This window comes from Lepidochelys kempii, chromosome 2 (genome assembly GCF_965140265.1).
Source record: "Lepidochelys kempii isolate rLepKem1 chromosome 2, rLepKem1.hap2, whole genome shotgun sequence".
In the NCBI taxonomy this organism is placed as follows: domain Eukaryota; kingdom Metazoa; phylum Chordata; order Testudines; family Cheloniidae; genus Lepidochelys; species Lepidochelys kempii.
In genome coordinates this window covers 160,306,867-160,332,546 of record NC_133257.1, presented here as the reverse complement: position 1 = coordinate 160,332,546, position 25,680 = coordinate 160,306,867, and the positions used below count along the sequence as shown (strand labels likewise).

Sequence of the window (25,680 nt, the reverse complement as noted above, 5' to 3'; positions counted from 1 at the left end):
AATACGAAACAATTGGATTCACTGAGGACTATTGACTGTATGATGAAGAAAAAACAGACTGATGCAACAGAAACATCATGTGATGCAACAACAGAACACTAGATCAAGACTTTTGCTGAAGACATAGCTCTTTGAAGAAGTGACAGTTCAACAAGCACGCAAATAAAGACCTAAAAGCTGTCCAGTATCACCACAAAGATGGGAGTAAATAGTTATGAAAAACAATTCTAATGAGAAACCCAGCAACCGCCAAATCAACCATTATTTTAGACGCCAAAGCAATACAAGAGGTGAGTCAATTCACATACGTTGACAATAACGTGCAAGCCAACAGGGATGTCCAGATGGAAATAATGTCACAAATCTGCAAGACAGTAGTTGAATTTACATTTAAACAAGATTAGATCATTCAAAAATTACAACTCATAGGCCAAACTACCAATCTGCAACTCAGATGTTATTTCCATCTTAACATGGCAACGTGAAAGCTTTAAATCCATCAAAGGTGCTTTCAAAAGCCTTAGAAAAACACTAAGTATTAAAAGGAATTAATTTATAAGAAATGCAGAGATTTGTCAGAGAATTCAATAATCTCTTATCTCTAAAGTTACCCAGAGAAAAGAAGATGGAAATATCTGGGACATGTATTAAGAATGAAGACACAGCATGTACCATGGTAGGCATCCCACTGGGTAGCAGAAGTATCATGCAAAAGGGGCTGTCTGAAAGAACACTACTAACAGAGGAAAACATATGGGGCTTAACACAACAAAGAACATACAAAGAGCAGCCCAGGGTAGATGTGGATGGCAGAGCCTTGTTTGTGCCCTGTCAGGGTTCCTTCCCCACTCTGAACTCTAGGGTACAGATGTGAGGACCTGCATGAAAGACCCCCTAAGCTTATTCTTACCAGCTTAGGTTAAAAACTTCCTCGAGGTACAATCTTTGCCTTGTCCTTGAACCCTATGCTGCCACCACCAAGCATGTTAAACAAAGAACAGGGAAAGAGCCAACTTGCAGACGTCTTCCCCGCAAGCCCTACACCCCCTTTCCTGGGGAAGGCTTGATAAAAATCCTCACCAATTTGCATAGGTGAACACAGATCCAAATCTTTGGATCTTAAGAACAATGAAAAAGCAATCAGGATCTTAAAAGGAGAATTTTAATTAAAGTAAAAGAATCACCTCTGTAAAATCAGGATGGTAAATACCTTACAGGGTAATCGGATTGAAAACACAGAGAATCCCTCTAGGCAAAACCTTAAGTTACAAAAAGACACAAAAACAGGAATATACATTCCATTCAGCACAGCTTATTTACCAGCCATTTAAACAAAAGGAAATCTAACGCATTTCTAGCTAGATTACTTACTAACTTAACAGAAGTTCTGAAGAGCATTCCTGACGCAGTCCCGGCAAAAGCATCACACTTGTCTCCTCATTGGTCATTTTGGTCAGGTGCCAGTGAGGTTATCTTAGCTTCTTAACCCTTTACAGGTGAAGGGGTTTTGCCTTTGGCCAGGAGGGATTTTATAGTTCTGTATACAGAAAGGTGGTTACCCTTCCCTTTATGTTTATGACATGCCCTAAGCAATGTCAGATGCTGCAGAAAGATTCATACTGAGGACACTAATGTTTTATAGAGACGTGGAGAATGTTTGACTCTGAATAAGCATGAGGTCCTATGGCTGGGGACACTGGATCACACAGATACTAACTTAAAAGGTGACTTGAAAAGCTCGATTGATTTTTTCTAATGGCACTCATATGTTAGCAGTGACATCACAAACTCCATAGACTTGTTAATAACTATAATTTGAGTTTGAGAGCATTTTCCCTGAATAATATTTTCCCCTTCCCATACCCTGTGTCCTGGGGAACACTTTAACCCAAACAACATAGCCTCTTTAACACAATGATGTATAAATAAGCAGGGAGAGTGAGAGAAACAGGAATGGTGTTTTCCTCTGCTTGGCCTGCAAATAGCAATGATGTCAGCAGGGGGAAGGACTTTAAAGGTTGATTTATATGGGAAACTGACCTGAAGAACTATTGCAGAATAAACTATTCTGGAATTACTCCCCTCATGTGGATACTTATTCTGGAATAAATGTGTCTATACAGGGAGTTACTCTGGAATAGCCACAGTGTTTAAATTCACACCCTATCTTACTGCAGAATAACTACCCCATGTAGACAAGCTTCTAAATCTGTCACACTTGGATTTTTCCACAAAGAGAGTGGGGCATCAACACTACTGTTTTTAATTTTTAAAAAATATGAAAATGGGGGTTTGACAAAAATAAATAAAGCAGAAGATGCTCTTCAAGGCCCAAGAAAGACGAAAAAGGGAACCCACTCAAAACAAAAACCACACTGCAGGTCACATTTACTCTTTTCCTTGGTCAAGCAAATCCTTGCTCATTTTGGGTTTAGTTTATGAGCAAGGTACATCTCTATGAACTATCTTTCAGTATGGAAAGATATTTTCTAAATTATTTCAAATCTCACTCCCATGTGCCAGTGAGATATACGACTTCAACCTCTGTCTGGCACAGAGCTTTTCTTGACTAGATTAAGAGGTTGGGTTTTTTTAAAAAGAATCAGTTTCAGAGTAGCAGCTGTGTTAGTCTGTATTCGCAAAAAGAAAAGGAGTACTTGTGGCATCTTAGAAACTAACAAATTTATTTGAGCATAAGCTTTCATGAGCTACAGCTCACTTCATCGGATGCAAGTGAGCTGTAGCTCATGAAAGCTTATGCTCAAACAAATCTGTCAGTCTCTAAGGTGCCACAAGTACTCCTTTCCTTTTTAAAAAGAATGTTAGCTAGCACATTCTAAGTAGCACATTCTGCAACAGGGAGAGACTAGTATTCAACTCAGCCAGCTAACATGCTGAAGACAACTTGCCTAGTCTTCACAGGAGCTTTAGAACATGCTAGTTAACACGTCTACAAAACAGCTTTTATCTTAGTAAAGACATAACCATAAGGAACACACAAAGGCCATAAAGACAGCCCTGCAATCCAGGCAAGCTATACTAACTATGCAAGGTAGGGTTGCCAACTCTGACTGAAGCTATTCCAGGAGATTCCCCCCCACCCACCCCCCGCCCATGATGTAAAGTCATTTTCTTAAAATAGCCCATTAAAATCTCCCAGATTGCTTTCAATAGTCATCGGAAGATCAATGCCGATTCCAGGAGACTCCAGGCCAATCCTGGAGGGTTGGCAACCATAGTATAAGGTATTATCTTTAGTTACATTCTTTTCTGTGGTGATCACCACCACAGAATCTGAGACCCTCACATTTGTTAATTAATTTATCTTCACAACACTCTGTGAGGAAGTTTCATTATCACCTCTTTACTAGCACAGGGATTGAGAGAAGTTGGCCAGATTTTCAAAAGTGACTTTGGGTGCCCAATCTGAGACATCATAGAATCATAGAATATCAGGGTTGGAAGGGACCTCAGGAGGTCATCTAGTCCAACCCCCTGCCCAGAGCAGGACCAATCCCCAATTAAATCATCCTAGCCAGGGCTTTGTCAAGCCTGACCTTAAAAACTTTTAAGGAAGGAGATTCCACCACCTCCCTAGGTAACGCATTCCAGTGTTTCAACACCGTCCTAGTGAAAAAGCTTTTCCTAATATCCAACCTAAATCTCCCCCACTGCAACTTGAGACCATTACTCCTTGTTCTGTCATCTGCTACCACTGAGAACAGTCTAGAGCCATCCTCTTTGGAACCCCCTTTCAGGTAGTTGAAAGCAGCTACCAAATCCCCCCTCATTCTTCTCTTCCGTAGACTAAACATCCCCAGTTGCCTCAGCCTCTCCTCATAACTCATGTGTTCCAGTCCCCTAATCATTTTTGTTGCCCTCCGTTGGACTCTTTCCAATTTTTCCACATCCTTCTTGTAGTGTGGGGCCCAAAACTGGACACAATACTCCAGATGAGGCCTCACCAGTGTCGAATAGAGGGGAACGATCACGTCCCTCGATCTGTTGGCAATTTCCCACTTATACATCCCAAAATCCCATTTGCCTTCTTGGCAACAAGGGCACACTGTTGACTCATATCCAGCTTCTCGTCCACTGTCACCCCTAGGTCCTTTTCCGCAGAACTGCTGCCTAGCCATTCAGTCCCTAGTCTGTAGCAGTGCATTGGATTTTTCCGTCCTAAGTGCAGGACTCTGCACTTGTCCTTGTTGAACCTCATCAGATTTCTTTTGGCCCAATCCTCTAATTTATCTAGGCCCCTCTGTATCCTATCCTTACCCTCCAGCGTATCTACCTCTCCTCCCAGTTTAGTGTCATCTGCAAACTTGCTGAGGGTGCAATCCACACCATCCTCCAGATCATTTATGAAGATATTGAACAAAAACGGCCCCAGGATCGATCCTTGGGGCACTCCACTTGATACCGGCTGCCAACTAGACATGGAGCCATTGATCACTACCTGTTGAGCCTGACAATCTAGCCTGCTTTCTATCCACCTTATAGTCCATTCATCCAGCCCATACTTCCTTAACTTGCTGGCAAGAATACTGTGGGAGACCGTGTCAAAAGCTTTGCTAAAGTCAAGGAACAACGCGTCCACTGCTTTCCCTTCATCCACAGAGCCAGTTATCTCGTCATAGAAGGCAAGTAGATTAGTCAGGCATGACTTGCCCTTGGTGAATCCATGCTGACTGTTCTTGATCACTTTCCTCTCCTCTAAGTGCTTCAGAATTGATTCCTTGAGGACCTGCTCCATGATTTTTCCAGGGACTGAGGTGAGGCTGACTGGCCTGTAGTTCTCCGGATCCTCCTCCTTCCCTTTTTTGAAGATGGGCACTACATTAGCCTTTTTCCAGTCGTCTGGGACTTCCCCCGATTGCCATGAGTTTTCAAAGATAATGGCCAATGGCTCTGCAATCACATCCGCCAACTCCTTTAGCACTCTCGGATGCAACTCATCCGGCCCTGTGGACTTGTGCACGTCCAGCTTTTCTAAATAGTCCCAAACCACTTCTTTCTCCACAGAGGGCTGGTCACCTCCTCCCCACGCTGTGCGGCCCGGTGCAGTAGTCTGGGAGCTGACCTTGTTCGTGAAGACAGAGGCAAAAAAAGCATTGAGTACATTAGCTTTTTCCACATCCTCTGTCACTAGGTTGCCTCCCTCATTCAGTAAGGGGCCCACACTTTCCTTGGCTTTCTTCTTGTTGCCAACATACCTGAAGAAACCCTTCTTGTTATTCTTAACATCTCTTGCTAGCTGCAACTCCAGGTGTGATTTGGCCTTCCTGATTTCACTCCTGCATGGGAATCAATATGAAAATTGAGAGGTGGATAAGGAACCGGTTAAAGGGGAGACTACAGTGGGTCACACTAAAAGGTGAACTATCAAGCTAGAAGGAGGTTACTAGTGGAGTTCCTCAGGGATCAGTTTTGGGACCAATCTTATTTAACCTTTTTCTTACTGACCTTGGCACAAAAAGCGGGAATGTGCTAATAAAGTCTGTATTGCAAATACAGAGAAGGACCGGGATATCATACAGGAAGATCTGGATGACCCTGTAAACTGGAGTAATAGTAATAGGATGAAATTTAATCATGAAAAGTGCAAGGTCATGCATTTAGGGATTAACAACAAGAATTTCTGTTATAAAGTGGGGACGTATCACTTGGAAGTAACAGAGGAGGAGAAGGACCTCGGAGTATTAGTTGATCACAGGATGACTATGAGCTGCCAGTGTGATAGGGCCATGAAAAAAGCTAATGCAGTCTTGGGATGCTTCAGGCGAGGTATTTCCAGTAGAGATAAGGAGATGTTAGTACCGTTATACAAGGCACTGGTGAGACTTCATCTAGAATATTGTGTGCAGTTCTGGTCTCCCATCTTGAAGAAGGATGAATTCAAACTGGAACAAGAACAGAGAAGGGCTACTAGGATGATCCGAGGAATGGAAAACCTGTCTTATGAAAGGAGACTCAAAGAGCACGGCTTGTTTAGCCCAAACAAAAGAAGGCTGAGAGGAGATATGATTTCTCTATGTAAATATATCAGAGGGATACATACCATGGAGGGAGAAGAATTATTTAAGCTCAGTACCAATGTGGACACAAGAACAAATGGATATAAACTGGCCATCAGGAAGTGTAGACTTGAAATTAGATGAAGGTTTCTAATCATCAGATGAGTGAAGTTCTGGAACAGCCTTCCAAGGAAATCAGTGAGGGCAAAAAACATACCTGGCTTCACGACTACGCTTGATAAGTTTATGGAGGAGATGATATGATGGGATAGCCTCGTTTTGGCAATTAATTGATCTTCGACTATTAGAGGTAGATATGCCCAATGGCCTGTGATGGGATGTTAGATGGGGTGGGATCTAAGTTACTACAGAGAATTCTTTCCTGTGTGTCTGGCTGGTGAGTCTTGCCCACATGCTCAGGGTTTAGCTGATCGCCATATTTGGGGTCGGGAAGGAATTTTCCCCCAGGACAGATTGGCAGAGGTCCTGGGGGGTTTTCACCTTCCTCTGCAGCATGGGGCACAGATCACTTGCTGGAGGATTCTCTGCACCTTGAAGTCTTTAAATCACAATTTGAGGACTTCAATAGCTGAGACATAAGTTAGGGGTTTGTTACAGGAGTTGGTGGGTGAGATTCTGTGCCCTGCGTTATGCAGGAGGTCAGAGTAGACAATCATAATGGTCCCTTCTGATCTTAAAGTCTATGATTCTATGATATACTTGGCATCCTCTTCATGCATACAAACTGAGGCAATGGGCAGCAAAATCCATGTTCATTCCTAACAAATAAATTAACTTAAGATCTAATTCTTCTACAGTGAGCAGTGTTGTGAGAGGAGTTTGGTGATAAACTAAACACTGAATATTGTGTAATTACATATAATTGTAATTGTATTGGTAATTATTTTTCTTAATTTGAGGCTTTATCAAAGTACTGAGAAAATATTTGTAATGTAATTGTCATGCTTATTGGCACAATCATAATTCAAGCTGCAAATACAGGGCACACCCTAGCTTTTCTTAAGAGCTGAGTATAATCAGAGGGTTGTAATAAGAAAATAAAAAAGACAATAGGGAGAAAATAGAATAATAAATCAATCCCTCACTGGGATAGTCTTACAAGAAAAATCCTAAAAATATAACTTAAAAAAATGTGTCACTAATTTTGAGTTTGAATATCGACATTTTCCAAGGAAGCAGAGTTTCTGCAAATAGGATTATTATTGATCCACCTATCATATGACACCAACTAAGTCTGATTTCCTTTGGATACTGCTGTAAGGCAATGCTGGAAGGGAAAGGACAAACTTTGAACATCTGCATCATGAAGTAACACTAATTTTAAAAAGTAATCAAATTCCATGGGGCAAACAGATTTAAGTTCTTATCACAACATTTGCTATGTTCCCCAGAATCTAAGAACGTTTCAGAGTAGCAGCTGTGTTAGTCTGTATTCGCAAAAAGAAAAGGAGTACTTGTGGCACCTTAGAGACTAACAAATTTATTTGAGCATAAGCTTTCGTGAGCTACAGCTCACTTCGTCGGATGCTTATGCTCAAATAAATTTGTTAGTCTCTAAGGTGCCACAAGTACTCCTTTTCTTTTTGAGAATCTAAGAAGTAATTGAAATAAACATATTAAGGTAGGATATTGAGAATAGTGTAATGTAATGCTGTCTTGTGAAGTCTGCACAAACTAAAAAGAAAAAACCCAGAGGCCTAACCTTCCAAACCTAATTGTGACTGTCTAGATGGGTACACTACTAAACAAATCGAGAAAACACAATTGTCAGCATGTATCATTGAATTTTAATTGCAAGAGGTTGCAGAGTCAAATTCATTCTGGAGTCTAAGATACCATGAAGAAAATTAGTAAACTAACAAATCTCCCGGCCAAAATCAGTCTCCAAACTAGACACAGCTCATTTATACTGATTTAGGAGTTTAAAGGTTAAAAAAAAAAACACTTTTAGAGAAAAGCAAGATTAGAAGACTCACTCTATCTGTTTAGGCTTAAGATTTATCCATAAGTATACTGCCAAATAGATTATCTTTGTTTCCTGTGCAGTTTAGCCTGCTGTTATCCAAGAGTGTTGTCAGAAAAGGCAGAATTCTTTTTTCTGCAGCAAATTGAAACAGATGCCACACAGATATTTTCCCCTATAGAAATCAGACAAATGACATTTTTCAGAGTAACAGCCGTGTTAGTCTGTATTCGCAAAAAGAAAAGGAGTACTCGTGGCACCTTAGAGACGAACCAATTTATTTGAGCATGAGCTTTCGTGAGCTACAGCTCACTTCATCGGATGCATACCGTGGAAACTGCAGCAGACTTTATATACACACAGAGAATATGAAACAATACCTCCTCCCACCCCACTGTCCTGCTGGTAATAGCTTATCTAAAGTGATCATCAGGTTGGGCCATTTCCAGCACAAATCCAGGTTTTCTCACCCTCCACCCCCCCACACAAATTCACTCTCCTGCTGGTGATAGCCCATCCAAAGTGACAACTCTTTACACAATGTGCATGATAATCAAGTTGGGCCATTTCCTGCACAAATCCAGGTTCTGTCACCCCCTCACCCCCCTCCTTCTTCTTCTTCCGCCTTCTACCCTCACAGATTTGTAATGCCTGTAGAAATTATAACCCCATGGGATGTCAAATCACTGCTGTGTAATGAAACCACAAAATTTCTGTTAAAGTTAATAATTATATGTTCCAAAACAAGTAAAAATATGCTGTACTTTTTTAATTAACTATTTTTCATCTTTGTAATAACGTTGAGTTTATGCAAGTTACACATGAATTTGGTTCCCAGTTTAACTAGCAATGAACCTGAAATAAAAGGTCGTGTTTGGAGCTGTATTCAGTTTCAATGGTGAATCAAGGCTAGGTTCTTGATTTAATAGTGCTTAAATCTCACGAGTCACTCTGGCAAGAATTTGGCCAGGACAGGAAAACAGGCCTTTTCTGGTTTTGAATCCAATCAGAACCAAAATCACAGAAGCAGATTCGGAATAAAATCTTTAAGAGCCCCACTTGCAAATTAAGAGAATTAGGCTCAAGGTTCTGGTTTAACTTAACCTTTGAATTGGAGTCACTCTTAAATGTTTATGTTTCTGTGCCAATAGAAATTCACACCACAATAATAGCAGTAATATTCCTAAATTAAATGTTATAATACTTAAGAACAGGAATACGCATTCCAAACATTAAACACTTCTTTTTACATTTTTCAAATTGTTTTTTGTAGTTAGTTCATCACTTTAAATTAAAGGAGGAGATGCTGTTAAACAATGATGGTCCCAGAAACTTATAACATTCAGATTTTCTGAATCCAAAGAAGTTCTGAAATTGACAGAGCATTGTCATGTTTACTAGGCCAAACACGGATATACGTTGGCATTTGACATACCATCAAGTTCTTACAGTGCTTTCTGGACTGAGATGTTTGTAACCAATCCACATTTCATCCCAAATTTTATCAAAAATACAATTCTGTCAGACTAACAGTATCTAACTCTCTTTTAAGACCAAGTTCTTTAGTGCACCAAGACTTGCTTGATGAATATTAAGGAGCTTGTTACAGCTCCCTGATTCTCAGTCTGCCCTGGCCCCAATGTAAATTAGATCTGCCTAGGGGCTGCTCTAAATTACAACCAGAGGCCATGGTCTCTAAGGAACTGTCCTCCAACATTAAAGTGGCAGAGCAGAGCTACAGCCCCTGCTGTCTCAAACACTTTACACTGGAGGCAGGGAGTTCTTATGACATAGGAGTCAAATTCTCTGGCTTTGCACCTTCGGAGAATTCTTCCCCTCATGGGAAAGGAATTCTGAAATAGGCACCTTAAGCCAGATTTCAGCCTGTTTGCACCACTTAGGAGATTCTGATGCTCAGTATTGTATTCAAGAGAAAACTATTTATCATTTGGAATAAAATATGTGTGTTCCCACAGATTAGAAACCATTTGTCTGATAATCCCATGAAAAACTGCTGATGCACTAATCATATTCCAGTTATTTTTATGGGTACATTTTCATATGGATTTCTTCCCTTTTTTTGGTGCAATTTGCACCTGCAAAATGTGTTGGCAATATCATTTGTAGGCATAGATCTAGTGAAAACTCCCTGCATCATCTCTCCTCTCTAGTACACCCATATAATAATAAGCATTATTTAGCCTTCCCTGACAAATTTGTGAAGCATTGTCTTCTATTTTTTCACATCCTTTCAGTTCTTCACCACAGATTCAGATGCATATAAAGGAACAATAAACAGCTGAACAGTTCACTTAGCTACAGTTGTGGTTGTTTTCCCATTTTTTTTTTTTTTACAGTTTATTTGCAAACCTGAAGAAGAAATGTATCAGAAATATTAAATTAATATATAGTTAATCCTTGACCCAGAAAGGTATCTGAGATAAAAAGAAAATGTTTTCTAAAACAAGACATCATGCTGAGAATTTTTAGAAGCATATAAAATTAGAAAATTCTTTCAGCTATTTAATTTGCTTAAGGTAAGTCTCATTTGCTGCTAAAACTGCTTCATTAACTATGAAATGATCTCCCTGAGACTTACCCCTAAAACACAGAATTTAAGTAATCTAAGTTACGATGATAAATCTCATTTTATCTTTGATTCATGATTCTGATTGTGACTCTCACTCTTACTCTCTATCTTACTTAAACATATCAAAATGTACCACAGAATCTCTATGGCTAGAAATTCCATGCCTGAATAATAAGAGTATAGCACTATGAACTTACTACTGACCATTGACCAGGAATGGTGACAGTGATTGTGAAATGCTCTGAGAAATTACAGAGGCGACAAAAACAGAAAACCCAGTAATAATGGGGGATTTCAACTATCCCTATGTTGACTGGGTCACTGCAGAACAGGATGCAGAGATAAATTTTCTAGACACCATTAATCACAGCTTCTTGGAACTGCTAGTCTTAGAATTCACAAGGAAAGTGGCAATTCTTGATTTTTTCCTAAGTGGAGCACATGATCTGGTCCAAGTGATGACTGTAGCTGAACTGCTCAGTAATAGAAGATTTAATGGAATTAAATTTAAAATCCTTCCAGGTGAAAAAATACAAAAAAAAGAAAAAAGAAAAACCCACCACAGTAGCATTTCACTTTAAAATGGAGAACTATATAAAAAATGAGCAATCTAGTTAAGTAGAAATAAAGAGGAACAGTCACAAGAGGGAAATGCCTGCAAACTGCATGGAAACTATTTTAAAACAGTGTAATAGAGGCACAACCTAACTGTATACTCCATTAAAAAAATAACAAGAGAGCCAGAAAAATGTCACCATGGATAAACAAGAGAATAAAAAAGAGATGATTAGAGGACAAAAGAATTTGAAGAGGAACTAACAAAAGACTTAAAAACTGACAGCAAAATTGTTTTTAAGTACATCAAAAGCAGTAAGCCTGCCAAACAATCAGTGGGGCCACTGGATGATTGAGGTACTAAAGAAGCACTCAGGCTGAGACAAGGCTGTTGTGGAGAAGCTAAATGAACTTTTTACATCAGTCTTCACTGCAGAGGATCTGATTCCCATACCTGAGCCATTCTTTTCAGCTGACAAATCAGAGGAACTGTCCCAGATTGAGGCGTCAGTAAAGGAGGCTTTGGAACAAATGGATAAATTAAACAGTAATAAATCACGAGGACCAGATGGTATTCACCCAAGAGTTCTGAAGGAACTCAGATATGAAATTATAGAACTACTAACTGTGGTATGTAAGCTATCACTTAAGTCAGCCTCTGTATCAGATGACTAGAGGATAGCTAACGTAACACCAATTTTTTTAAAAAAAAGGCTCCAGAGGCAATCCTGGCAACTACAGGCCAGTAAGCCTAACTTCAGTATTAGGCAAACTGGTTGAAACTATAGTAGAGAATGGAATGATCAGACACAGATGAACATGATACATTGGGGAAGAGCTAACACACGTTTTGTAAAGAGAAATTCTGCTTCGCCAATCTATCAGAATTCTTTGAGGGTGTCAACAAGTATTTGGAGAAGGGTGATCCAATGGATATAGCATGATTGGACTTTCACAAAGCCATTGACAAGGTCCCTCGACAAAGGCTCTTAAGCAAAGTAGGCAGTCATGGGATAAGAGGAAAGATCCATCCAAAGAGGATGGATCTAGACTGTTCTCAGTGGTAGCAGATGACAGAACAAGGAGTAATGGTCTCAAGTTGCAGCTGGGGAGGTTTAGGGTGGATATTAGGAAAAACTTTTTCACTAGAAGGGTGGTGAAGCAGTGGAATGCATTATCTAGGGAGGTGGTGGAATCTCCTTCCTTTAAGGTTTTTAAGGTCAGGCTTGACAAAGCCCTGGCTGGGATGATTTAGTTGGGAATTGGTTCTGCTTTGAGCAGGGGGTTAGACTAGATGACCTCCTGAGGTCCCTTCCAACCCTGATGGTCTATGATTCTATGATTCATGGATCGATAACTGATAGGAAGCAAAGGGTAGGTATTAATGGTCAGTGTTCACAGTGGAGAGGGATAAATAGTGAGGTCCCCAAAGGATCTGCAGTTGGACCTATGCTGTTCAATACATTCATAAAAGATCTGGGAAAAGGGATAAACTGTGAAATGGCAAAATTTGCAGACGATACAAAATTACTCAAGATAGTCAAGTCCAAAGCTAACTGTGAAGAGTTACAAAGGGATCTCACAAAACTGGGTGACTGGGCAATAAAATGACAGATAGAAATCAGTATTGACAAGTGCAAATTAATACACATTGGAAAACACTATCCAAATTATACATACAAAATGATGGGTACAATATTAACTGTTTCTACTCAAGAAAGAAAACGTGTATAGTTCTCGGAAAACATTGTGTGGCAGCAGTCAAAAAAAGGAAAGGGCTAGATAACAAGACAGAAAATATCATAATGCCAATATATAAATCTATGGTATGTCCACACCTTGAAGAGTGCATGCAGTTCTGGTTGCTCCATCTCAAAAAAGATATATTAGAACTGGAAAAAGTACAGAGAAGGACAACAAAAATCATTACAGGTATGGAACAGTTTCCATATGAACAGAGATTAAGAAGACTGGGACTGTTCATCTTAGAAAAAAGACAACTGAGTGGGAATATGATAGAGGTCTATAAAATCATAAATGGTGTGGTGAAAGTAAATAAGGTAGTGTTATTTACCCCTTTACATAACAAAAAGAACCACGGGTCACCCAATGAAATTAATAGGCAGAAGGTTTAAAACAAACATAAGGATGTACTTCTTCACACAATGCATAGTCAATCTGTGGAACTCCTTGCCAAGGAATGTAGTGGAGGCCAAAACTACAACTGGATTAAAAAAAGAATGAGAAGTTCAGCAATGGTTATTAGCCAAGATGGTCAGGGATGAAATCCCATGTTCTGGGTACCCCTAAATCTCTGACTGCCAAAGGGGATGGATTATTCGCTAATTGCCCTGTTCTGTTCATTCACTCTGAAGCATTTGACTCTGGTCACTGTCAAAAGACAGAATACTGGGCTAGATGGACTATTGGGCTGACCCACTGTGGCCATTTTTATGTTAGTCTAAGGCGTTTTGGGGCATTACCACGATGCAAAAATTCATAACAAATTGAAAGATTTGAGAGATCTTTTGTACTTTCAGGAAGTTAGCTATGTGCTTCCTATTAAAAATCAATGCGAGCTTTCACATTTAAACAAAACACAAACAAACAACCAAATACCTTACGTGATATTTTCATTTCTATGTATCCACACTTTAATAAGCTTGATCCAAAACTCCTATAGTATTGCTCAGTTAGAGTCTGCAGAATTTGATCTTCCACATAGCATACAGTATCTCAGATTAATATGCATTAATACAACTATGGGCTAATATCTGTTCTTAGATCTATAAAGCAAATCTGCAAAAGAGTGAATATGTTGTATGACATATACATGTGTGACCCTAGGACCTCCTCTAGGCACAGGGCACGCCAGACAATAACTCACATCAAGTCTGACACTCATTGCCCCAACATGCTCTCGTCATAATATATATCTCAAAGGTATCATGTCAGGTGTTGTACATAAACTAGTGACACGTTAGTCCCAACAGTCATTGTGTGATGCATGTACGACTTGGGTATAAAGAATTATAGATATGTGCTGGAAATGTGTTATTAAAATGTGTTTGGGAGGCAGCACATAAAACCGAGCCTGCCCTAGACAAAGAAATGTGTATGTACCTGTCTGACCAGATTGGTTACAGGCAGAGGACAGTGCAAGTACATTTACAAATAAGGTAAACAAAGGCATTAAGCTAAGCAAGCGGGGAAAAGGACTGTTTAACAATTATACCAGGGGACAGAATCTGCAGCCCAGGAAGCCTTCCTGGCTCTTGAGGCAATGGACTTTGAGTAATATAAGGGGAGAAAAAAGACCTTTTAGTTATCCAACACTGATAAGACATAGGGTACAGCATGCTCTGAGCCTGTGAAAGTTGGATCCCACAGTCTGGAGGTCTAGGGACGCTGATAACTTAATGTAAGGAAGAAAACTGCTTCAGCAAAGATTGTAACTTGCTAAGATGAAGTTTTCATCACTAGAAAGCAAGTTTTGTTTTATTTGTAACCTGGTCTGTCTCTTTTACTCTGTCTTAATACACTTAAATCTCTGTTCTCTATTAATGAACATATTCTTGTTCTCTTACAAAGCCCTCTGAGTGCTGTTTATTAAACTGAAGTGTGAGTATTCAGTTAACCTAACAGACTGATGTGTGCTTTGTCCCTTCGGAGCCAGCAAACCTAATAATTTCTGTAAGTGTTCAGTGAGAGGACAGGACACTACATGTGGATGTCTATGGGAAACTTGGGAACTGGGGTTCACTGATTGTTACCTAAAAGGCAAAGTTTAGACTGGCAGAGTCTTGAAGAGTTTGCTGGCAAGGCAGAGAGGCTGGTATGTCTAGGAGCAGACACAGTTTAGCAGCAGCAAAGCTCTCTCTATTGCTAAGGCAGAGGAGTAAGATAGTGGCTCAGTTTTGGGTGTCCTGAGCATGACATCACTACATATCTCTAGCAATACACTAAAAATCAGATGTGCGTTCATTATGATCTGTATGAAACAGGGTGGCTTTCAGAATCTGCATCCAATCCAGGTGTGAGAATGCACATTCAGAAACAAGGAGCATAGCTAAACATGGGATGAGTGTTTCACATCCATATATAAAACATAGGAACATGCAGTATTCAAAATGGACACATATTGTCACACAATGAGTGTATACATTTATGTTGACCCTAGGTGGAACCGTATACAGCATGCTCATTAGCTAACATAGGGTATGTCTACACTGCAATTAAAAACCCATGGCTGGCCCATGCTAGCTGCCTCGGGTTTGAAGGGCTCAGGTGAAGGGGCTGTTTACTTGAGGTGTAGATGTTTGGGCTAGGGCTGGAGCCCAGGCTCTAGGACTCTGTGAGGGTTCCAAAACTCAGGCTCCAGCCTGAGCCCGAACACCTACACCTCAATTAAACAGCCCCTTAGCCAGAACCCTGTGAGTCCAAGTCAGCTGGCACAGACCAGACATAGGTGTCTAACTGAAGTATAGATACACCCATAGATTCGAGTTCATATGTAGTATACAGACCATCTGAACTAACTAATGTCTGAATATACTGAGATGTGCTCCTAATGATGTACTTTATGAGATCAGAGTGACATATCTTTTGGGGGATATTCTTTGGTCCTAAACCTCTCACATATTGCAAACTCCTTTTTTAAATTAAGAAAATTTCTGCCACATGGAGATGGGATTTGAGCCACATTGGAAAATGACTGTCCATTTACACAGTATCAACAAGATACAACTAGATATAATTTTGTCTTTACACATTATGTGAAGGTTTATGAACTCAAGGAGAAGAAAAATATTTATTTGCATATATGTGTCTTGTTTAATTCAGTCACAGCTAATCCATTTCTAAGGTTTTTTTCTCAGTTTTTTAAGTTTTACTTCAGATTTGAAAAATAGGAACAAAAAGTCTGATGCTATTGATGCTTGTAGATTTTGTCTGTTGACAGCACCAGAACTTAAATGAAGTCTGCTTTAGCAAGTAGGGTTAATTTGGGTATCACAATTTGGTTTTATTTCCTTTTATGCCTAAGAAGGCAGGCTAGGCTCTGTGTATTATTGATTGAAAGTTAACAGAAAGGGCCTCATTCCTCTCTACACTTACATTGGTTGTACATTGGTGTAACTCCACTGACACTCGATGAAGTTGCTCCTGATTTACTAGTGTGAATAACAGGAGAATACGGTTCTTAATCATCACCTCGTTGTCAGAATCATCAGGTGGCTGGCTGAGGCAGGAACAGGGGCTGGCTGGTGTTGAAACAAGCACAGGCTAGAACAGGAGCAGGAACAGTTTGTTGAAACAACTGGCAATGGGAGTGTTCTCAGCCAGGCAGTACCACTGAGCAGGCTAGAGAGACTGCTTCCCTTAGGAGCCAATATACCTGCCTTAGGATCACATAGGAGGGTCCTCACCTGTGGATTGGCTGACTCTGGTTGAATGAGCTGGGGCCTATCACAAGACCTTCAGTTAATTGCTTCTGATCACTCATCCCACTCTCTGTCTCAGGAATGACTCATCAGGAAGGCTCAGGCTCAGAGATAACTCAGGCTTAGCTAACTCCTCACACTAGTACAATTCTATGTTATGAAAAAAAAAATCTATGCAGATTTTTTTAAACTTAGTTTTATAAAGCAAGCTTGACAAAAACTGTGCAAGTTTAGATTGGTTCCCAAAATCAAAACTGCAGAGCGTCTCCTCTGGAGTGCGAAATAGGAGATTTAATCTGTTCGGCTTCAGTACATTCTCTTCCGCAAGTCTGAAATCTTTTTTTTTTTTTATTATAAATTGTACCAGAAACGAAGCTATTACAATCTCTGGATGTAGTTAAGACATACAGATTTTAAATGATCATACAAATGTGTGCAAAGTGAAAATAAATACGTTCTAATAATGTTAGAGAATCCCTCTGAACTTGTTTTTAATTGAATGTGAATGTGCTGAACCATGATGGCTAAGTGTTTCACCAAATCTTAGTAATTTCTGTTTCAGTAAACTTTGGGTTTTAGTTCAAAAGTCATGGAATGATTCTAAATTTTTTCTCTTAATAGCAGAAATTGTTTCCTTTTTCCTCTGAATTGAGAGCTTCTTGAGAAAGTCTTAGATGTTTCTTTTCCATGTTCCCAACAATAGAGATACAAAATGCATTTTTGCACACAGTATGCATTAAGAAGATAAAATAAATATGGAACTTGTATTTCCACAACTAATCTTCAAGTATTATCCTGAATGATATAATCTAAACATTTGGAGTGCCCACTGTCTCTACAATAATTCTTGTCTTCTACTCGAAGAGTAAATGTCTACTAGCATTTTTAAAATCTAGTCCCTTATAGTTTAGTTTAACATGTAAATAAAATATACAATATTACAGAAACCTTCCCAAAATAATCTTTTCTGAGCATTTTAGTTTGTAAGACTCTTTTGTGATAATTCTGCTATTAACCCACTATTTTCTATATGCACTGTAAACTGCTGTTTCACTGTATTCTTTGTTTAGGCTACTTGTTGGTGGTACTTGGTTATCTCACAAAGATATGCACAAGATTACATGGAACTCACCAAATGGTCAGACCAAAAACCAGACTGACCCCATTACTATCTGTAAAAAGTACAGATGGTCACTGTTGGATGTTAAAATCAGTGGTGGATTAGCCACTGGGTGGGAGCCCCGGCCAATTCTGGGGACTTGGAAAAATGGGTACACCCACACCCCGACCCACTCCTCCCACCCGGCACTCCTGCCAGGGAGCGGGTCAGGGTGCAGGGGCTTGCCCGCTCCTCCCGCCTGCCTGGCACTCCTCCAGCCCCCCAACAGGAGCACTGGGCAAGTGGAGCAGGGCAAGCCCCCGCACCCAAACCCCGATCCCTGGCAGGAGTGCTGGATGGGTGGGGCAAGCCCCCATACGCTGACCCCACTTCCCCAGCAGAAGTGCCAGGAATGGGCAGGGGGACTGCACACAGAAGAGGTGGGGAGGAGGGGCCCCCATTTGCTCAGACCCAGGGCCCCACAAAACCCTAATCTGCCCCTGGTTAGAGTATATAGAAGTGCCACGTGTGGCAGTGATCAGGAACTACTAATGGGAATTATTAAGATTAAAGTTCAAGAAAAAGATGGGTCCAGCTAGAGTCAAATTCCACCTTGACAGGTTAAAAGGATAGTTCTGTGAAGGCGGCATGATGCTTGGAGGCTATTAATTTTAGGCTATTAATTTGTGGTGATGAAGAAGATCTCACTATAAACTGGATGGGAAATAGTCAAGGAAGTGAGAAAAAGTACAGTGGAGGACATTATTGGAAGTCAGAAGCAAACAAGGAAAAGCTGGACAAGCAATGGAACAAGAACATTACAGGGAAAGTGTAAACCAGCCAAGACTTCTGGGAAAGCAGTAGAAGTAAAATCATTCTGCAAAGCGGTGAAGAAATCACAAAGAGCGGAAAAGCCAATGTTTTGGAAAGAAGAGGCTCAACAACTAGAGGAGGTTACAACTAAAGGAGGAATCAAGAAAGCAAGGTATGAAAACAATATATAAAAAGGTTAAATTGCTGGGAAACACAATCAGGCCAACAATGCAAGTGGTAAAAAACACTACCAGTGACTGGAAACCAATGATGAAGAGTTGCTGTAATATGGAAGGAGCATTTTGATTGCTGAACCCTGCAGACCATCCAGGTTAACATAATGGATCAATATTTGTAAATAAAACTAACAAAGAATATTTGAACGTCTCCTTTAAAAAACTTAATTTCCCACTCATCACAGTAGCAGATTAAAGCAGGTCAATAATTAAGAATTGTTTACATTCTTTTAATTCCTTATTGCTGATGCTGCAAATCAATATCTAAGAGAATAAGAAAGAATGCAAATGCACCAGGAGAAAGTATCTAGGGAAGTTAAAGGAAGCAAAAGACACATCTGGAAATTTATGATGTCATATTGATAGGAAGAGAGAAATCATCAATAGGAGCTACTTTATGCTTGTCTTGGGGAATAAACACTCTGATAGTCTGGACCACTGGCAGTGAGCTAGCGCTATAGGTTACTCCTTTTTATTGGGGTAAAAGGGTCAGTCTCATTCTTGAGGAGGCAAATGCTGCCTTTTCAATAATCCTGCAAAATGCTAATCCAGGGGCAAAACCTTTCTGGATGAAGGCTGTATAATATTAGCTGCTTTCTGCTTGAATCTGAAGGACAGAGTAAAATGGGATTAAATTCTAAATGAAGTTGAACACTGACATTTGCCCTCAAAATAATCTTAATTATGCTGAGGAAGCTTTGGTCTGAAGACTCACCAGGCTCTGGCGGGTTCCTTGGCAGCATGCATATTTAGGAAATCATTAAACTCAGTCAGTTATTACTGACATTTGGACATGCCTAAGAGGTTCTTACACCACATGTATTTATAAAGATAGATAGATATAAAATACAACTCATATCACAAAGCGCAGATATTTACTATCATGCCATTAAGCATACACAAAATGACACCAGCAAGCTACATTGCAGCCCAACCCCACCCTTTATTCACATTGCTGAGATCAGTGAGACTACTTGTGTGAATAACTACCACTAGTGAGAATAATAAAGGTCATGATTTGGCCTGAAGACATTTTAGGAATGGGAAAAATCTACCTGGACTAGTCTGTCTCAGTCCCATTTTCTGTATTTTTTCCATCTCTCTTAATCCCATTTCCATTTCTTTTAGAATATCCTTTAATCCAGTGTTTCTCAACCTTTTTGATACCAAGGACCAGCTTGCTGCCTTTCTAAACTGTGTCAGGGATATCTCAGGAACTGGCACTTGTCCATGGACTGTAGGAAAAAAACCACTACCTAACAAGAACCTTTGCTAGAAAAAAGTTAATGGGGCATCCAGCTATCACCCCAAAACCACATCATTTTTTCTTTACTAAAATCTTACACCCTTACAATGTTAGAACATACAGAAATGAACTAAGGGATCCAGCCAGTTCCCCACTTAACATAATCTATTCAATACCTACTGTGACCCCATCAGATTAATTCATACTGCCCAGTCAACCTTGAACTTTAGCAAAATGGCAAACTATCCTTCATTTACAAAATCTCTTCTAAGCAGAATAGCAACACAGTGTTTCCTGCTTCTTCCTTTCTACCTTATTTGCCCTTGGGGAGGGAGAACATTTCCTCTTCCCCTTGGGGCTACTCTCACAGCCTTCCTGAGACTGCTTTTATATCCTCTCTCTAATAAGTGTCTAGTTATTATTTATATTACAATAATGTCTAGAGGCCCCAGTAATGATTAGGCCGCATTGCACTTGGCAATGTACAAACACAGTCCCAGCCCTGCGGCATTTATAGTCTAAATAGAAACAACAAATAAGAGCCGAGAAATATGAGGTAGTATCATCATTCCCTTTCACAGATGGAGAATTGAGGCAGTAAAAGATTAAGTGACTTCCCTAGTGAAACACAGGAAGTCTGTGATAAAGCCAGCAAATAAACCCAGATCTCCTGAGTCCCAGTCCAATGCTATAATCGCAAGACCATCCTTCCTCCCACTTTCTTTCCTACTTACACCTTAATGTAGGGTTTATTATATTATAAACTGTTTACTTTATATAACTCCATATTTCCTTAGATTCCCTCACAAAGACATTTCTGTAAGAAGAGTCTTATATATTCCGTGATTCTGTGGCCACTGAATTCACCTGAATGTGCAGAATTTTGCTCCACAATCTGAATTTTCATTTTTTAAAAATTATGTTTAGCCCTTATGGTTTTAGAGAAAAATGAACAGACTGTAAACCAAAGCAGTGGGTCCTGCGCGACCCTGCAGACAATCTGAAACAATAGCTCTGAGAGGTGTGAAAACTGCCTCATTCATCTTTTTCAGGGATCCTGGGATGCTGCAATTCTGCCCCGTGACACCAAACAACTCAATGTTTCTACCATGGAATTTGCAAATTTTTTGGAGCCAGGCACCGTATATTTTATTTTTAGTCTGGAACTGTCTGCCTGCTCTTTAGTTTTGCCCACAAGGGGGAGTTCATTTGGATAACTGTGCAAGCTCCCTGCACTGTTCTATGCAGCCAGACAGCAGGCAAGTGCGGAGCCACAGCTGGAGTTTAGCTTGCAGCCAAGGAGCAGGCGGACCCAGGACGGGAGTTGGGCAGCCTAGAGACCACAACAGAAATCAGAGTACAGGGTGTGAGAGCCAGGTAGTCTGGAGAGCAGAAAGAAAAACTATCCTTTAAAATAATTATATACAAAACCAAGCAATAAGCATTATGTCATTGACTATATTCAAGAGGGAGTCGTAAACTGTGTATGTTTGTGTGGGGATGAGATGGAAATGAAGGATGTTTTACAGCAAAAGAATAAATTAATATTTCTGTGGGTTTGCTGCCACCGACACATTGGTAAAAAAAAGCCCTGAATCCTTGATTATCCCATCGCTTCCACCAATGGGGCTGGGAAATCAAGATCTGAAAAATCCTAATGTAAACAAGGCACATGGGGAGCTACTATTTGTTAGCCAGTACATAGTATACATCACATTAATGGATATTATGGAAATGGTATTAATATGTTATATATATGGGAGCTGGGAAGTTATGTTAATGAAATGTATTATGTTCTCCCCACAATTTTCTTCACCCATGTCAGGTATCTCACAACACTTTGCAAAGCTAAAGTCAGCTTTGGCATTTGAAAATAGGAAGCCCGTCAAAGCCGAGATACGTGAATGGTATGTCCTAGAGGAGATTGGATGTAACTCTAAGCCCAACTGGTTTGGAAACAGAGATAAGTACTAGGGCTGTCAAGCGATTAAAAAAATTAATCGCAATGTTAAACAATAATAGAATACCATTTATTTACATTTTTTGATGTTTTCTACATTTTCAAATATATTGATTTCAATTACAACACAGAATACAAAGTGTACAGTGCTTACTTTATTTTTATTACAAATATTTGCATTGTAAAAAACAAAATAAATAGTATTTTCAATTCACCTAATACAAGTACTGTTGTGCAATCTCTTTATCATGAAAGTTGAACTTACAAATGTAGAATTATGTAAAAAAAACCCTGCATTCAAAAATAAAATAATGTAAAACTTTAGAGCCTACAAGTCCAATCAGTCCTACTTCTTGTTCAGCCAATCGTTCAAACAAACAAGTTTGTTTACATTTTCAGAAGATAAGGCTGCCTGCTTTTTGTTTATATCACCTGAAAGTGAGAACAGACATTCGCATGGCACTGCTGTAGCCAGTGTCACAAGATATTTACATGCCAGATACTCTAAAGATTCATATGTTCCTTCATGCTGCAACCACCATTCCAGAGGATGTGCATCCATGCTGATGGGTTCTGCTCGATAACAATCCGAAGGAGTGCGGACTGACGCATGTTCATTTTCATCATCTGAGTCAGATGCCACCAGCAGAAGGTTGATTTTTTTTTTTGGTGGTTTGGGTTCTGTAGTTTCCACATCAGAGTGTTGCTCTTTTAAAACTTCTGAAAGCATGCTCCCCACCTCATCCCTCTCAGATTTTGGAAGGGACTTCAGATTCTTAAATCTTGGGTGGAGTGTTGTAGCTATCTTTAGAAATTTCACACTGGTATTTTCTTTGTATTTTGTCAAATTTGCAGTGAAAGTGTTCTTAAAATGAACAACATGTGCTGGGTCATCATCTGAGACTGCTATAACATGAAATATATGGCAGAATGCAGGTAAAACACAGAGCAGGGGACATACAATTCTCCTCCCAAGGAGTTCAGTCACTAATTTAATTAACACATTTTTTTAACAAGGGTCATCAGCATGGAATCATGTCCCCTGGAACAATGGCCAAAGCATGAAGGGACATATGAATCTTTAGCACATCTGACATGTAAATATCTTGTGACGCCAGCTACAACAGTGCTATGAGAACACCTGTTCTCACTTTCAGGTGACGTAATTAAGAAGTGGGCAGCATTCTCTTCTGTAAATGTAAACAAACTTGTTTATCTTAGTGATTGGCTGAACAAGAAGTAGGACTGAGTGGACTTGCAGGCTCTAAAGTTTTACATTATTTTGTTCCTGAGTGCAGTTATGCAACAAAAACCCCTACATTTGTAAGTTGCACTTTCATGATAAAGAGATTACATTACAGTACTTGTATGAGGTGAATTGAAAAATAATATTTATTTTATCATTTTTACAGTGCAAATATTTGTAATAAAAATAATATAAAGTGAGCACTGTACACTTTGTATTATGTGTTGTAATTGAAATCAATATATTTTAAAATGTAGAAAAGCATCCAAAAATATTTAATAAATTTCAGTTAGTATTCTATTGTTTAACGGTGCGATTAATCATGATTACTTTTTTTAATCGCAATTAATTTTTTTGAGTTGATTGCATGAGTTAACTGCAATTAATCATAAGAACATAAGAATGGCCCTACCTGGTCAGACCAAAGGTCCATCTAGCCCCGTATCCTGTCTTCCAACAGTGGCCAGTGCCAGGTGCCCCAGAGGGAATGAACAGAACAGGTCATCATCAAGTGATCCATCCCCTGTCACTCATTCCCAGCTTCTGGCAAACAGAGGCTAGGGACACCATCCCTGCCCATCCTGGCTAATAGCCATGGATGGACCTATCCTCCATGAATTTATCTAGTTCTTTTTTGGTCTTGGTCTTTACAACATCCCCTGGCAAGGAGTTCCACAGGTTGACTGTGCATTGTGTGAAGAAATACTTTCTTTTATTGTTTTAAACCTCTTGCCTATTAATTTCATTTGGTGACCCCTAGTTCTTGTGTTAGGGGAAGTAGTAAACAACACTTCCTTATTGACTTTCTCTGCAATCAACAGCCCTACTAAGTACAAAGCAAAACAACAAATTAAGGAACTGTTGCAAACTGGTGGGTTGGATTTTAGTGACATGTAAATAATTTTGTAGCTTGTACTATAAATACGACCAGCTGAAATGTGTATCTTTGAAGCACACCTTCTGTGAAAGGAAAACATGCTGCACAGTAAGGGCATGGCTACACTTGCAAATGTAGAGTGCTTTGAGTTAAACCAGCCTTCGGAGAGCACAGTAGGGAAAGTGCTGCAGTCTGTCTACACTGACAGCTGACAACGCACTGGCATGTCCACATTTGCAGCAATTGTAGCACCATTGGGAGTGGTGCATTGTGGGCAGCTATCCCACAGAGCACCTCTTTCCATTCTGGCGTTGTGGCTTCTGGGAAGGGGGCGGTGGATGCGGGGCATTCTGGGTCCTGTCCCAACACCTCATGATGCATCGGTTCACATCCCAGCAATCCCTCTGCTTCCGTCCACAATTGGCGCCATCTTTCAATGGTTTTTGTGCTGCGCACGCTGTCTTCCCTTTGGGTCTGCGGGAATGGAGCCCAAACTGCTGAGGAATATGCTGATGAGTCTCACCAGCACATCACGTTTGGCAATCGAGTTACTCTTTAAGATCCAAAGTGACAGTGAGGACTCTGACGATGATATCAACTCAAGTAACGCATACGACACGAGATTGCTTGTGGCATTCACGGATGTGCTCAGCACCGTGGAACACCACTTTTGGCCTCGGGAAACAAGCACTGAGTTCTAGGATCACACCGTCATGCAAGTCTGGGATGACGAGCCATGGCTGCAGAACTTTCAGATGAGAAGAGCCACTTTCATGGGACTGTGTGAGGAGCTCGCCCCCACCCTGCAGCGCAAGGACACAAGATTGAGAGCTGCCCTGATGGTGGAGATGTTATACCAATAAAATAAAAACCAGCAGGATCTTATTAAAGGGAAAAAGGCAAAATACCACATTTATTGTGAATACAGAAAGAATCATAGTAAGCAGTTAGTTATAGTTATAACATTCCATTCAATCTCATATTTATTCACACATTCATTCATACAAACACACACACACAGGTTCTGCAAGGTTGTTATCATAGTTACCAGCCGTAGAGTTGCTCATGCCAAGCCACTGGCCAGGTGGCCTGGGCATGAGGAGGGAGCAGGGCCTTGTCAGATGCTCATCTGATGCTCCTGGAAGTTGGTTTGCAGAACCAGACCCCAAAGTTCTCACTTTTTAGAGTCTATTTTTATAGGAATTTCTTCCTATGCCAGTCTATGGGAATTGCTTCATCATGCTGTTGCTGAATCAATCAGCAGATAGCACATTCCTGACAGCTCCGTGCTGCTAGATGTTATCTTGTTCTTTGGTTCTCCCATTCTTGAGGCTGTTGGGTGGATTCCAGTCTGCCCTCCAGGGGGGGCGGGGCTCTGGTTATTTCCACTTGACGCCTTCTTCAGCCGATGGACACTGGATTCTTAGGCTGGCACCTCCCTGATCATTCAGTTATTATCCACACCAAGCATCCATCCACATACATCCCCTATCTCTATTTTAATCACAATTGTTAATCCAACAAAAGGGCGGGGAGTCTCTGGGTGCTGTTTCTGTTGTTACAGAGTATTGCTTTGAGTCTCTCTCTCTGTGAATTGCTTTGAGAACAGACTCAGT

At 40.1% G+C, this 25,680-nt stretch overlaps 1 protein-coding gene across 1 annotated transcript in view; it reads right to left on the bottom strand.

Moving 5' to 3' along the window:
• MOCOS (molybdenum cofactor sulfurase) overlaps positions 1-25,680 on the bottom strand; it is a 403,212-nt gene that overhangs the window by 196,733 nt on the left and 180,799 nt on the right. The window lies entirely within an intron of this gene.